This window comes from Lissotriton vulgaris, chromosome 2_1 (assembly GCF_964263255.1).
Source record: "Lissotriton vulgaris chromosome 2_1, aLisVul1.2, whole genome shotgun sequence".
NCBI classification, from domain to species: domain Eukaryota; kingdom Metazoa; phylum Chordata; class Amphibia; order Caudata; family Salamandridae; genus Lissotriton; species Lissotriton vulgaris.
In genome coordinates this window covers 710583960-710596982 of record NC_141687.1, presented here as the reverse complement: position 1 = coordinate 710596982, position 13023 = coordinate 710583960, and the positions used below count along the sequence as shown (strand labels likewise).

The following is a 13023-nucleotide window of genomic DNA, read 5'->3' as shown; positions in this document are numbered from 1 at the left end:
AAAGTGATAGGACAGATTCATGACTATTATGCTCATTTGGGTGACTGCTCTGAAAGTAACGCTGTATATTCACCGAAGTGCACATCAAATAAAATGTGCAGGAGCATATACCTAAATATGGCTCAAAGCCGCAAGCACTGGCTAAGTCAAATGTTCGGCTTGTAACATTATCTCTGCCATACTGATAAGACTGTGCTGCCATTATGGATGGAAACATTATTCCATGACAATACATTAAGTTACCCAAATGCTGTGTGAGGGGTCTCAAGGAGACCGGTAGTGACAAGACTTTCCTACCAGCACATCTTCAATAGCGATATTCGCACTCCACTGATCAGAATAGCTCTGATTCTGCCTCTTCTTAGGCACATCCTCGGACCCAAACATTCACAAAGTTATAGCCTGGAAGCAACTGTGGCTCTGTTATAGCCACTTCCAATACAAAGCACACGCTCCAAAATAAGGTGGCTGCTAATTTCTTTTTAAAAGTAGCATATCTAATTGAGGCGAATTACAGTCCATTTCTGTAGTGAGAGTTACCTTTTCTTTTTTAGTTGGCCACCTTTTTTCTGTTTGTTCAACAAAAGTTATAGTGTTCTTCCCTCTCCCACTGTTTAAAGTTGTTAGGGTTATAGCGCTGGGGACTCACAAACTGGAGTTCTTCTTGATGAAGAGCGTCAATTAAGCACAAAGCTTGTGTCCAAGAATATGCAGCACTGGCTGGCAAACACTTGGCGTCAACACTAATGAGCACTTAAATTTACCATAATGCCTTAGAAGGACTGGTGCGGGCTAACAGGTAATGTGCTCTCCGTCACTGTTTGTAGTTACAAAACTTTGTCAATTCAGCAATTAAGACACTCAAACTCACATGCATTAAACTGGCCTCAGGTTTATTTACATTTGAACCCTTTTGTGTCACTTAATATGAGCTTCATTTTGTCATATGTCCCAGTTAGGACTAGGGGGAAACACTTTCACTTTTACAGGTACACGGGTTCGTTCCTAAAGTTGCCTTCACTCCCTCACAATGACTTTACCACACATTTGCAACCGGGACAGTGCGGATTTGTTCCTAAGAAACTACACGTGCTTACAACCCAACTTTGCAAGAACACTGATGTGATACCTTGACATCATGCACAAGGCTAAAACATACATTGTGCAAATATGTATCGTACATATTGCGACAGAGCTATCACAAACAATGGTGGCTTGACCGAGATCTCAGCCCAGGGCAAGGATGCCTTTTGTTGTACATAAACACCCGTTTCCGGGTGTTAGCAGAGGAGCACTTTGTAGTCATTGGTGAGGTCTCTACATGCTGATGTTTCAGCCCAGCAGTCAGCGGATATCTCTATGAGGGGTGTCCAGTTCGTGACCACGACAGGGACCTGCATTCTTTCCCTTCAGGTAACGGGGTTGGATCATCCAGTACGAGGATTCTGGCAGAACACATACACATGCCCTAGACACTAAGGTTAGGGGACGCATAGTAGGAGTACGCCAGATCTCTATATTGTTTTATGTGCTTGCATATATACATTGTTTTAGCCTGATGGTGGCACTTTTCATTCTGTTCACTATCCTAACATTCCTAATAACTTTTGTTTGCTTCTGTCTGTTGATCATTTCAGCACATATATTTTATACAAGAATCAGGTTGATTCAATAAATATTGAAAACTTTCACTGTGTGTTTATTCCTTGTATATTCCTCTGAGAAAAAAGGGAGCACGACTGACTGGGCAAAAAGGTACTAGATAGGTTACTACGAATCCTGGGGGATTAGGGTTGTAATGTTCAGTGGTCGTCAGAACCATTTGCTACTTGCCTAGGTTTAGGGGGGCTTATGGTGGCACTGTGAGTAGGCATGTGTGTGAAATTTCACTCCGTGTATCTGAGTTTTTCCTCGTTCGCCAACGACAAGTTGGCAAGCGAGGAAAATCTTATTCCAGACCACCTCCCGACAAGATTTCTCAACCCGGGGACAGCCACTACAGCAGGTGCTGAGAAACCTTCTGTTCGCGTTGAGGAAGCTGCCGCTCGAGTACAACAATTACTCGAGATGCACAAAGAAGCAGTGCCCTCTTGCGCTGCTCATGGTGCAGTTCGCAGAGATTTTCAAACACAGGATAAACACCCACACTAAGAATCAGCACTAACAGCGTAACGTAATGTAATGTACTCCTCCGCTTGCTGAACTCTTTGTAGCACAGCTGAATTTTTACACGGAACACCGCAAACTCTGCCCAGGCCTAACTGTGAGCTAGCTGGCCGATAGAACTACATATTCTGAGAGGGTGCATGGAATCAAGTCTGGCATCAACCCAACGGTTATGCTGTCCACAAACTAGCATTTCCTGCAATAGAGTGGGAAACTACACGCAATTTGCCCAGAGTTCATTTCTTTATGTAAATGATATTACACATATTGAAGAAATTATCCCATTTGCGCTTCAGTTTAAATTACCTCCTCTGTAGATGTACATCACTGCCTCAATCTCTTTTACACTAACCACACAACCCACAAGCAATGACGCAATCTCTTTGATGTATGTCGAACAATACAGATTTTAAACATGATAACCAGAACATATTTTAACACTAGGAAAGAAATGTCTAATATGCTAATATGCACACAAAAATAGTCTAAATCATACTAACAAATGACTAGCAACGGAATTACGATAATCATGTTAATGAATGTGCAAGGTATCGAAGGGCCTGAATAAGAGTATAAGTGCTATTTGTTGCACCTGTTAAATAATGATACCATGGGGTTCGTTATTTATCGGGTGAGATAAATAGTACCTATTACGAGTGCTGAGAAATAACATGGGGATTTTGGCTTTTAAAGCACCAAAATCTGCATGATACGGTAAACACCGCTGCTCTTCAGTTTAGGAATGCAGGGACCTCTTGTAGTTGGTTTTATGGCTGAATTATGTGGCCTGATGAGTGTAAAAACATGTTTAATGTATTTTTTTTAAAGTTTATGTGCTTTATGGAAATGTTTATTGACAAAGCCAATAGGCTTGCCATTTATATATCGAAATCAACTTACATCAAAAACAACTCTGGAAATTCACAGGAAAAAAAGTGAAAGTGACAGTTATAGTTAGGTATTGAAAAAACCTAAAAATTCACTGGAACAACAAAGGTTAAAGTGGTTTTATAGTTAGGTGAAAATACTAGGTGATATATACCATTGTAAACTCTAATAAAGCACTGAAATTCATCAGTTATAGTTATCTCAAATAACTATAACTTGTGCCCTAATGAAATTATAACTCGCGCCCCGGCCACGCACTGCTAATTACCACCCATATTATGTCACTCATGACATGTTCTATGATATGACTGATAACATCACTACAACGTATGAAATTACATCCTTGATGACAAACCTGTGCATGGTGCAATCACGATTATAGTTACAGTGCTCACCACAGCAGAATAATTAAATCTTTTTTAGATTATGGATCCTAATTATAATGTCTCTTCAATTTAAGTTTTTCTAATCAGATGTGTGTATGTATGTATGGTTTGTGGTATTTCTATGGTGGGAACCTGGCCAAAAAGCAGTGGAGCTCTGTACAGGATCAAATACAAGCAAAACCTGAAAGAGTGAAGAGAGGCAGCTGGTTTGTGTACTCTAAATATTTCAAAAGGCAAAATAAATTACACACATCATGTTATTTCACAATGGAGAAAGCTCTCAATTTTACCATGCATTATGGTACAAAACCACCCATATAACCATGCACCAATTGACAAAAATCACTTGGTTTCTGCAAAGACAACCCTTCAACATGTTCTGCTGAAACAATATTTGGTCAAAGGTGGTAAAAGCATGCTACTGTGGTAATATTCACTTCAATATCTTGGTAAAAGATTATAGTCGCATTAAATTGTCATAGGCAGACATCCAAATGCTGAGCTAAAGTTAGGGAAAAAAACCTACATAGAGAAATATTTACTACATGAATAGTGTGCTTAATTTAGTAATGGAAGGGGTTCGACACGTTCTCAACCATTAACAATTATTAGAACACTGGAATGTTGAAAGCTCCATTAAAAACCATGCAGCGCTCCAGGCTTCTAATATAGCCCTAGAGTCTGCCATAGCGGGCTCTACCAGCCACTGAAGCTCCACTCCAGTGTTAAAGGCCAAAGGCGAGGGCCTTTAATAAGGGAGTGGGCCTTAAATGGTCGGTACAGCCCGCTATGAAGAGCCCTAAGGATATTAGAACATTCCGGCCCTAGAGGTCAGAATGTTCTAATTAGTAAAACAAAGGCCTCATGCAGCCCGAGGGGATTAACATCACCTTGGGCTCAGTGAGGCCTTTGTTAAACATTGGAATGTTGATGCTCCGGTTTTCTAGCAACCATTAGAAGCCTGGAGCACTCCATGGTTTTCAATGGGGCGCTCAACATACCAATATTCTTTTTTTTTTTTTTTTTTTATTTCAAATCTTTTTTATTGAAGAATAAGGATAAAAATAAAGACAATACAATAAATCTTTAAAGGTACAAATGAACAAATTCTTGGTATCATGACACTTACAATAATCAAAAAGCAAATCAAGGGAAGAAGATAAGAAAAGGAAGAGAGAGAAAGAGAGGTAGAGAAGGGAAAAGATAGAGAAGAAGAGAAGAGAGAGGTGAGAAGAGAGAGGACAGGTGTATCCATAGGGCAATAGTAGTCGGTTTACCCAGACTCGGAACATACCAATATTCTAATGGTTGGTAGAAGTCCGGAGCTCCTACATTTCAATGTTGTTTCACAGCTAATGCTGTGAACAAAGGACTCACGGAGCCCGAGGGCCTTAGTTTTACAAATTAGAAGAATTCTGCCCTCTAGGTGCGGAATGTTCTAATAGCCTTAAAACCCATCATAGTGGGCTCTACTGGCCATTAAAGGTCTGCTCCCTTGTTAAAGGCTCTCGCGGAGTGGGCCTTTAATGGCCGGTAGAGCCCACTCTGGTGGGCTCTAAGGCCAAGCCATTCTAAAAATACTGTTAGACAACATTCATGTGCAGCAGTGTTCCATTGTTCACTTCTCATGCCAGGAGGCGAAGGCAACGCTACATGTCAAAGATATAGTGGAGCAGTTGGCCATAACACAGAATAGGGTGCTGATTACACCTACACCAGGATGAGTTCAACAGCTTGCTAAAAAGCCTCATCTAGTGCTAGCTAAAGAATTTCACAGGCATCCTTGATCAATTTCCGTCAGTCTTTAGAAATAATCATGGGATCCCCTAGAGGATCATACCAGGTTGGAAGAAGCTTAGAAGACATTCAGTAGACTGAGCCAAAAGTGTTTTTTAAAAGTTATTTTTCATGTATCACTTCTCTACATTGTTTAAACTAATTACTGTAGTTCCGATCTGCCATCTGCACCACATATGAGAGAAACAGACAGAATAGCAGAGTGTCTGTTCCAAAATGTCTTCACACGTAAGCCCTTTGCCGTACAACAATATACTAATCTGAGAAGTGGCTGTTCAATTCCAATATGCGAGAGTTTTGCTAGTGTAATAAGATCCTATTGGGGTGAGATCAAGCGAAGTATTGAGGCTTAGACAACCACTATGCCAGACCGAGTGTGCAGCCTGCACCGACGCTACGGCTACTGAACCTGTTCCTTGTTTGATTGCTGCAATGCTTGTTCTGTGCAGTGCTTTAAATGGAAAATGAGAAGTGCTGGTACTCACTAATTAGACTGGGTGGGGCATTATGGGCGTAGCTCTGAGCCAAATGTAACAACAGCCGCATAAGTAAGCTTTAATGGAAATGTTCTGATAGTCATGTAAAGCACTTGAATGCCCATCGGCCAAATTCGCGCAATATCAAACTGCCTCTTTACATAGGAGACATGGCAAGCATCAGGTTCTATGTCATAGGTGCAGGGCCTAATTTTTGGCAGTTTGAGATTGCGCAAATTTGGGGCAAGGGCATTTAAACACTCTACATGACAGTCAGAACATTTGCATTAAAGTTGACTTTTATTTTAACACCTTGGTTGCTAGGTGTTTTACCCTCCTATGCTGACTTTTCATTATTTCTATTGATTCATGACGAGCTCAGTTCGTCACCAGCACAGCTCAACCGTGCATCATGACGAGCTGAGCTCGTCATGAGCATGGAAAGGGTTAAGCACCACTGGTTAAGTGAGTTGGCCAGAATCACAGGCTGCTGAGCCGACGTCAGGATCCGAACCTGGTTCCCCAGTTGCACTGTCAGTGTCTATGGCCACATCCTCAATTCAATTCTTCATCTTTATTTGGTCAAAAACATATTAGACTATAAAAGGACATTTGGCAATGACGAGCACATATGATATTAAAACAGTACATTTTCAATCCAATTTCATTAATATTTTGTTATCACTAAATTGTACCCATATAATATTTAAAGGAATGCCAAAAAATTAAAACTCATGCATCATGGATTGAACCAGTTCATCTGGGCATATCCTCATTCTTGTTGCAATGCCAATTAGAACCAATCTGTAGTGATCACACAGGGGCAGGTAAGGGTGAGAACAACTACTTTATTGACTGTTCATCTCCACAGCTTCTAGCAACTGACAAACTCCTGGTATTCAAGGCATAGCATTCCATTGTCATGACAATGACATCATTAGAATACAGCTAGATGAAGTGCAAGCTACAGAGAAACTACTACAACATCTCTCAAGAGAAGAAAAGAGCATAAATAAAAATAGTAACAGTGAAATGCACCAACATTTAGAATAAAAGTGTAAAAACATAAAGCAAACATGAAATAAAGTTAAAATCCTGAAAGATATATAAGAAAGTTAGAGCAAGACACTAGTCCTGCCACATCAAAGATTTAAATGTTTTGGCTGGACACTCGTCGTACCACTCCTCCGTGGAGGAACATTTCAAATCAACATGAACATCACACTTCTTTGGGAAAGGTTGGTCATGAAGACTGTTACTTGTCTCCAAACCCATTTGCAGAACAACCTTCACAGAAATCTTGTAAATCCTAGAAAGATTCCACCAATTCTTACCATTGACTCTCACAGCAAAATGAGAGACAGCATCCACTTTGACCGGAGAACCATACTTTGCCTGATCCTGTGGGACATTGACAGGAGACTTGATTCTGACCCAGTCTCCCACAGAAACTGAGGATTTAACCCCTTCGACGCTCATGATGAGCTCAGCTCGTCATGAGGCACGGTTGAGCTGTGCTGATGATGAGCTGAGCTCGTCATGAACAATGGTAAAGTAGCCAAGGTGTTAAAGTTGCTCACGTCTTGATCAAAATGTTGTTTCGAATGCGTGTCACCCTGTGTCTCTTGCCACTTAGAAACCAAACTCCACTTCTTCATCCAAGCAGGACACATGTGAAAAGAAGCTTGTATACCCCGAAGTAGAGTAAATGGACTTGAATTAGTGATAGAACTAGGTGTAGTGCGATGTGCCCACAACATACTTTGGACAGCTTCCTTGATGTCAACTTTGGACGAAACAGCCCATTGAACACACTAAACCAACATGTGGTTATTGCGCTCAATGAAACCATTACCCAGTGGGTGATATAATGCCACGCGACGGTGGGTTATACCACATTGGGACAAAAAAACAGACATTTCCCTGGAGGTAAACTGTATCCCATTATCAGATACGATCTCTTTGGGGAAACCCTCTCTTCCAAACAAAGTTTGAAGAAATTTGATGACCTCTAGTGAATTAGGATCTGTCAGGAAACAAATCTCCCACCACTTACTGAAATAGTCAGCAACTACAAGAGCGAACTTGTATTTGTTCCCCAAAACATTAAAAGGTCCCACAAAGTCGATGGCCAATCTCAACCACAGACCTTCAGGTGCCACAATCTGTTGTATAGGGAGAGAAACAATTTTGAAAACCTTATCACTGGTGGAACATGTCAAACACATTTCCACAATATCATTTATTTGACGGTCCATGGAAGGCCACCAATACACACTGAAAATCCTTTTTTTTGTGTTCGTCTGCCCAAGGTGTCCTTTATGGCCAAACTCAATGATGTGAGCTATGAGACATTCAGGAGGAACAAACATGTCCCCACGCGTGATTAGGTCTCCACCGTCCAAAGTAAGCTCATCCGCAACCTTAAGAAAGGCATGTAGATCCCCATCAAGATGCTTTTCCTTTGGCCAACCAATAACAATAAACTCCTTAACTCTACTAAGTGGAGAATCATTCTCCATACCAGGAAAACAATCACCCTCAGAGAAAAAACTCACCACGCACATCCACAGCAGCAATCAGACAATCTTCATCAGCATCGTTGTCATGTTCAAATTTGCCATGAGGTAAAGGAGACCTAGAAAGATAATCTGCACGTGTATTTCGCCCACCAGGAATATGTGCTACACCAAAATTGGATTTGAACTCAACCTGGCAATCCTAGGATTGTGATCTTTGACAATCTTCCCTTCCAAAATGGGAATGAGAGGTTAATGGTCAGTTACGAGTGTGAAGGTTTTTCCCCACAAAAAACACTTGAAACGTTCAACAGCCCAGCAACACGCAAGCAATTCTCGCTCAATGACCGAATAGTTATTCTCACTCGGACGTAGAGCCCGTGAGGCAAAACCAATTGAGAATTCCTTTTGTTGCTTGACTTGGGAGATCACACCCCCGAGTCCATCAAGACTAGCATCAACAGACACTGTGCATGGAAATGAAGGATCAAAAGGAGTAAGGATATTACATGACCCCCAACTCTTTTTTGAACTGTACAAACTCTTCCTGACATGAATTACTCCAAAGAAAAAGTGATTTTCTCTTGAGGAGGTCCCTCATATGAACGTTCTTCGGAGCAAAATTAGAAATAAACTTTGTGTAAAATTCACACAAACCCAAAAAGGAAGAAACCTGCTCTTTAGAAGTGGGAGAAGGAACATTAGAAATAGCTCCAATGAGACCTTCCCCTGGCACAATACCGTCTCCTGAAATACAATGTCCCAGATATTCAATGGAATCAACACTGAAAACAAATTTGGGTTTGTTTGCAACAATACCTTGACTTTCCAACCTTCCTAACACTTTAGCCAGATTTCTGTCATGCGACTCCTTGTTCTTTCCAGCCACCAAGATATAATCTTGAAAAACAACAGTGTCTGTGACACCCTCTAAAACCTTTACATGACATGCTGGAAAACTGAGGCTGCTCAGGCTAGGCCGAAAGGCATCCTCTTAAACTGGAAAGTATCAACTGGTGATACAAAAGCAGTCACATGCTTACAAGCTGGATCAAATTCAACCTGATGGTATGCGGATTCTAGATCAATCTTAGAGAATAACAGATCACTGTTGAGACTACGCATGTCAATGTAGACACTAAGAGTACCATTCTTTTTGCGCGCAACCACCAAGGGAGATAACCAGAGTGAAGACTCAATCGGTTCAATAATTACAGACTCACACATCTTCTTAAGGTCCAATGAGAGATCATCCCTGATACTAAAAGATACATTGCGTAATTTATGTTTGATCGGGAGAGCGCCTTCTTTGACTTTGATTAAATGTTTAATCCCCTTAACACAACCAAGCTTGTCACAAAAGACATTGGGGTACTTCATAGACCAGGAAACAAATCTCTCACTTCCAGTTTGTTCACCAACTACTGACACCTGTTAGGAAGTACCAGGCCTAAGAGTCATACCAAAAAAACGTTGGTGGTACCAACCCAGAATGTTGAGCCCCTTTTTGGCCACATACACCTTCCCTTGGATATGCCCATCACACAAGTTACTTACCTTTGGTAACGATATATCTGTAAGAAACAGTAGTTGGTGTTAGATTCCTTACCTTAGAATATCCCCGGGCGTCAGACTGGATCCGGAAAGTTTTGCATAGCAGTACCCTTGCGCGTCGGTAGGTGTCGTCCGCCCCGTGATGGCGTCGTCGGAGTACTTAGACGCCGCCCTCGCGCGCTGACGTCAGTTCTTATACATAGCTTTTCCGCGCCAGAAACGCAGAGCCATGATAAAAACTGACACTGGTGCCATGAAACTAGAGCCCTCAAAATAATGACCTTAACCCTAGATATCGGTTTGCAGAACAAGGAGGATGGGTGGGGCGGTAAGGAATCTAACACTAACTACTGTTTCTTACAGATATATCGTTACCGAAGGTAACTAACTTGTGCATCTGAAAGAAACAGGTTAGTGTTAGAATCCTTACCTTAGAATAGATACCCCAGCAATACCAACCCACTGTGGGTCTGCGAACCAAGATCACACCAGAAAGCCCTGGAGCACGGAACGGCCAAAGAAGCCATCTCTCCGGACTTGGCTGTCCAGGCAGTATTGTCTAGTGAACGTTTGCAGGGAGGCCCACGTAGCTGCCTGACAGATGTCCTGCAAGGGGACTCCCCGACCCAGGGCAGTAGTAGCCGCCGGAGGCTCCTTCCTAGCCAGAGAATAACAGGCCTTAATGCACAAAACGACCCATCAAGAAATGGTGCGTTTGAGCACTGCCCTCCCTTCTTAGCGCCCACGTAACCAACAAAGAGCTGGTCGTCCACCCGGAACTGGCGTGTGCGGTCCAAATAAAATGAGAGCGAACATTTTGGGTCCAGACGGTGAAGCCTCTCTTCCTCTTTTGAGGGATGCGGAGGCGGAAAGAAGGTGGGCAAGGTGATTGACTGTTGGATGTGGAAGGCTGTAACAACCTTGGGTAGGAAAAAGGGACAACTTTTAAGACAACTTTGTCCGAATGGACAGAAAGGAAAGGAGGCTCAGAGGAAAGAGCCTGGAGCTCGCTCACCCTCCTGGCAGAGGTGATGGCAACCAGGAATGCAGTCTTAAGAGTAAGAAGACAGAGAGGACAATTGTGAAGTGGCTCAAAGGGAGCGCACATCAAATAAGTTAGAACAAGGTTCAAGTCCCACTGAGGCATCATGAAAGGAACAGGAGGAAACATGTGAGTGATGCCCTTCAAGAATCTATTTACAACAGGGGACTTGAAAAGAGAAAGCTGATTTGGAAGCCTTAAGAAGGCTGAAATGGCAGAGAGGTAGCCTTTGATAGAGCCCAGAGCAGAGCACTGCTGGGCAAGTGAAAGAAGAAAGAGGAGAACCACTTAAAGAGGGGCAGAAAGGGGATCCACAGCCTTTGCTGTGCACCATGCCACAAATCTGTTCCTCCTGCGGGCGTATACCGTTTTTGTGGAGGGATGCCTGGCTGCCAGAATGACATCACAGACTTCAGGAGGCAAGTCAAATGGCCTCAACTGCTGCCGCTCGATCTCCACGCATGGAGGTGGAGGCTGGACAGGTTCGGGTGGAGGACCGTCCCCTGCTGCTGCGACAGAAGATCCTCCTGAAGAGGCAGATGAATTGCGGGATCGACTGACATGCTGAGTAGCTCAGGATACCAGTATCTTCATGCCCAGTCCGGGCCACAATGATGACTTGGGCCCGGTCGCGCCTGATCTTCTTCAGCACTCTGGGCAGAAGTGGTATAGGCGGAAAGTCGTACAACAGACCGCAACTTCACTCGCGACGAAAAGCTTCGCCGAGCGAGTGCTGCCTTGGAAATTCCAACGCGCAGAACTGATGACATTGCGCGTTCTCTTCTGTGGTGAATAAATCTCACCAAGGCTCGCCCCACTGCGGAAAGAGACCTTGCGCCACATTAGAGTTCAGACGCCATTCGTGATTCATCATGCAGAGACGGCTGAGTTCGTCCACCCTGGCGTTCAGGGAACTTGCCAGGTGTTGAACCACCAGGGTGACACCCTGGTGTTCCAGCCATTTCCAGAGGCGCAGAGCCTCCGGGCAAAGGGTCCACGACCCCACTCCGCCCTGTTTGTTGCAGTACCACATGACGGTGGTGATTTTCGTGAACACCTGCACCACACTTCCCCGGACAGAGGGAAGGAATGCCTTCAGTGCAAGCCGGATCGCCCGCAGCTCCAAAAGATTGATGTGGAAACGGGACTCAGCCGGAGGCCAGAGGCCTCTGATCTCGCCTCTCCCATGTGGCCCCCTCAGCCCAGGAGGGACGCATCCATCACAACTACGTGCTCCGGATGGGGTAGGGAGAGGGATCTGCCGCTGACCCAATCACGGTCCGTAAGCCACAACTGCAACTGTCTCGCAGTGCCCTCCGAGATCAGGACATGGTCGGACAGGTTGCCCTGATGCTGGGCCCACTGAAACTTCAGGGCCTACTGCAGAGCCCGAATCCGCACCTGGCGTGATGCACCAGAAGGATGCAGGAGGCCATCAGCCCCAGAAGCCACAGCGTCAACCTGACCGAGACCCGGGATAAAGGCTGAAAGATCGGAATCAGAGCTTGAATATCCCAAACCCGCTGTTCGGGAGAATAAACTCGAATCTGCGCCGAATCCAGAATCGCTCCGATGAAGAGGAGCTTTTGAGAGGGACACAGGTGTGACTTCAGCACATTGATGGAAAACCCCAGCAGTGCAGGAGGTCGGCCGTAGTCTGGAGGTGGCTGACGACTGTCTGGGGGCAAGCCCGCCTTCAACAACCAGTCATCGAGATAGGGGAAGACTGACACCCCAAATCTGCGCAGATGAGCTGCGACCACCACCATCACTTTCGTGAACACCCGTGGGGCGCTGGTAAGGCCAAAGGGGAGCACAGCAAACTGAAAGTGCTGGTGGCCTACCGTGAACTGCAGGTAACGCCGGTGGGACTGCAGGACGGGTATGTGGAAATAAGCGTCCTGCAAGTCCAACGCTACCATCCAGTCTCTGGGATCCAGGGCAGCTAAGACCTGCGCCAAAGTCAGCATCTTTAACTTCTCGTTCCGGAGGAAGCCGTTGACGTTCCGCAGGTCCAAGATAGGGCGTAGGCCCCCTTTACCCTTCTTGGGAACCAGAGAGTAGTGGGAATAGCAACCACACTCCACTTCTGGCCCAGGAACGCGTTCGATGGCCCCCTTGGCCACGAGGGCCGATACTTCCTCTTGCAGAAGTTGCAAGTGATCCCCCGACACGCGGTGGTACAGCGGTGGCAT

General features: G+C 44.3%; 1 protein-coding gene across 5 annotated transcripts in view; it reads right to left on the bottom strand.

Moving 5' to 3' along the window:
• SBF2 (SET binding factor 2) overlaps positions 1-13023 on the bottom strand; it is a 2158806-nt gene that overhangs the window by 1297898 nt on the left and 847885 nt on the right. The window lies entirely within an intron of this gene.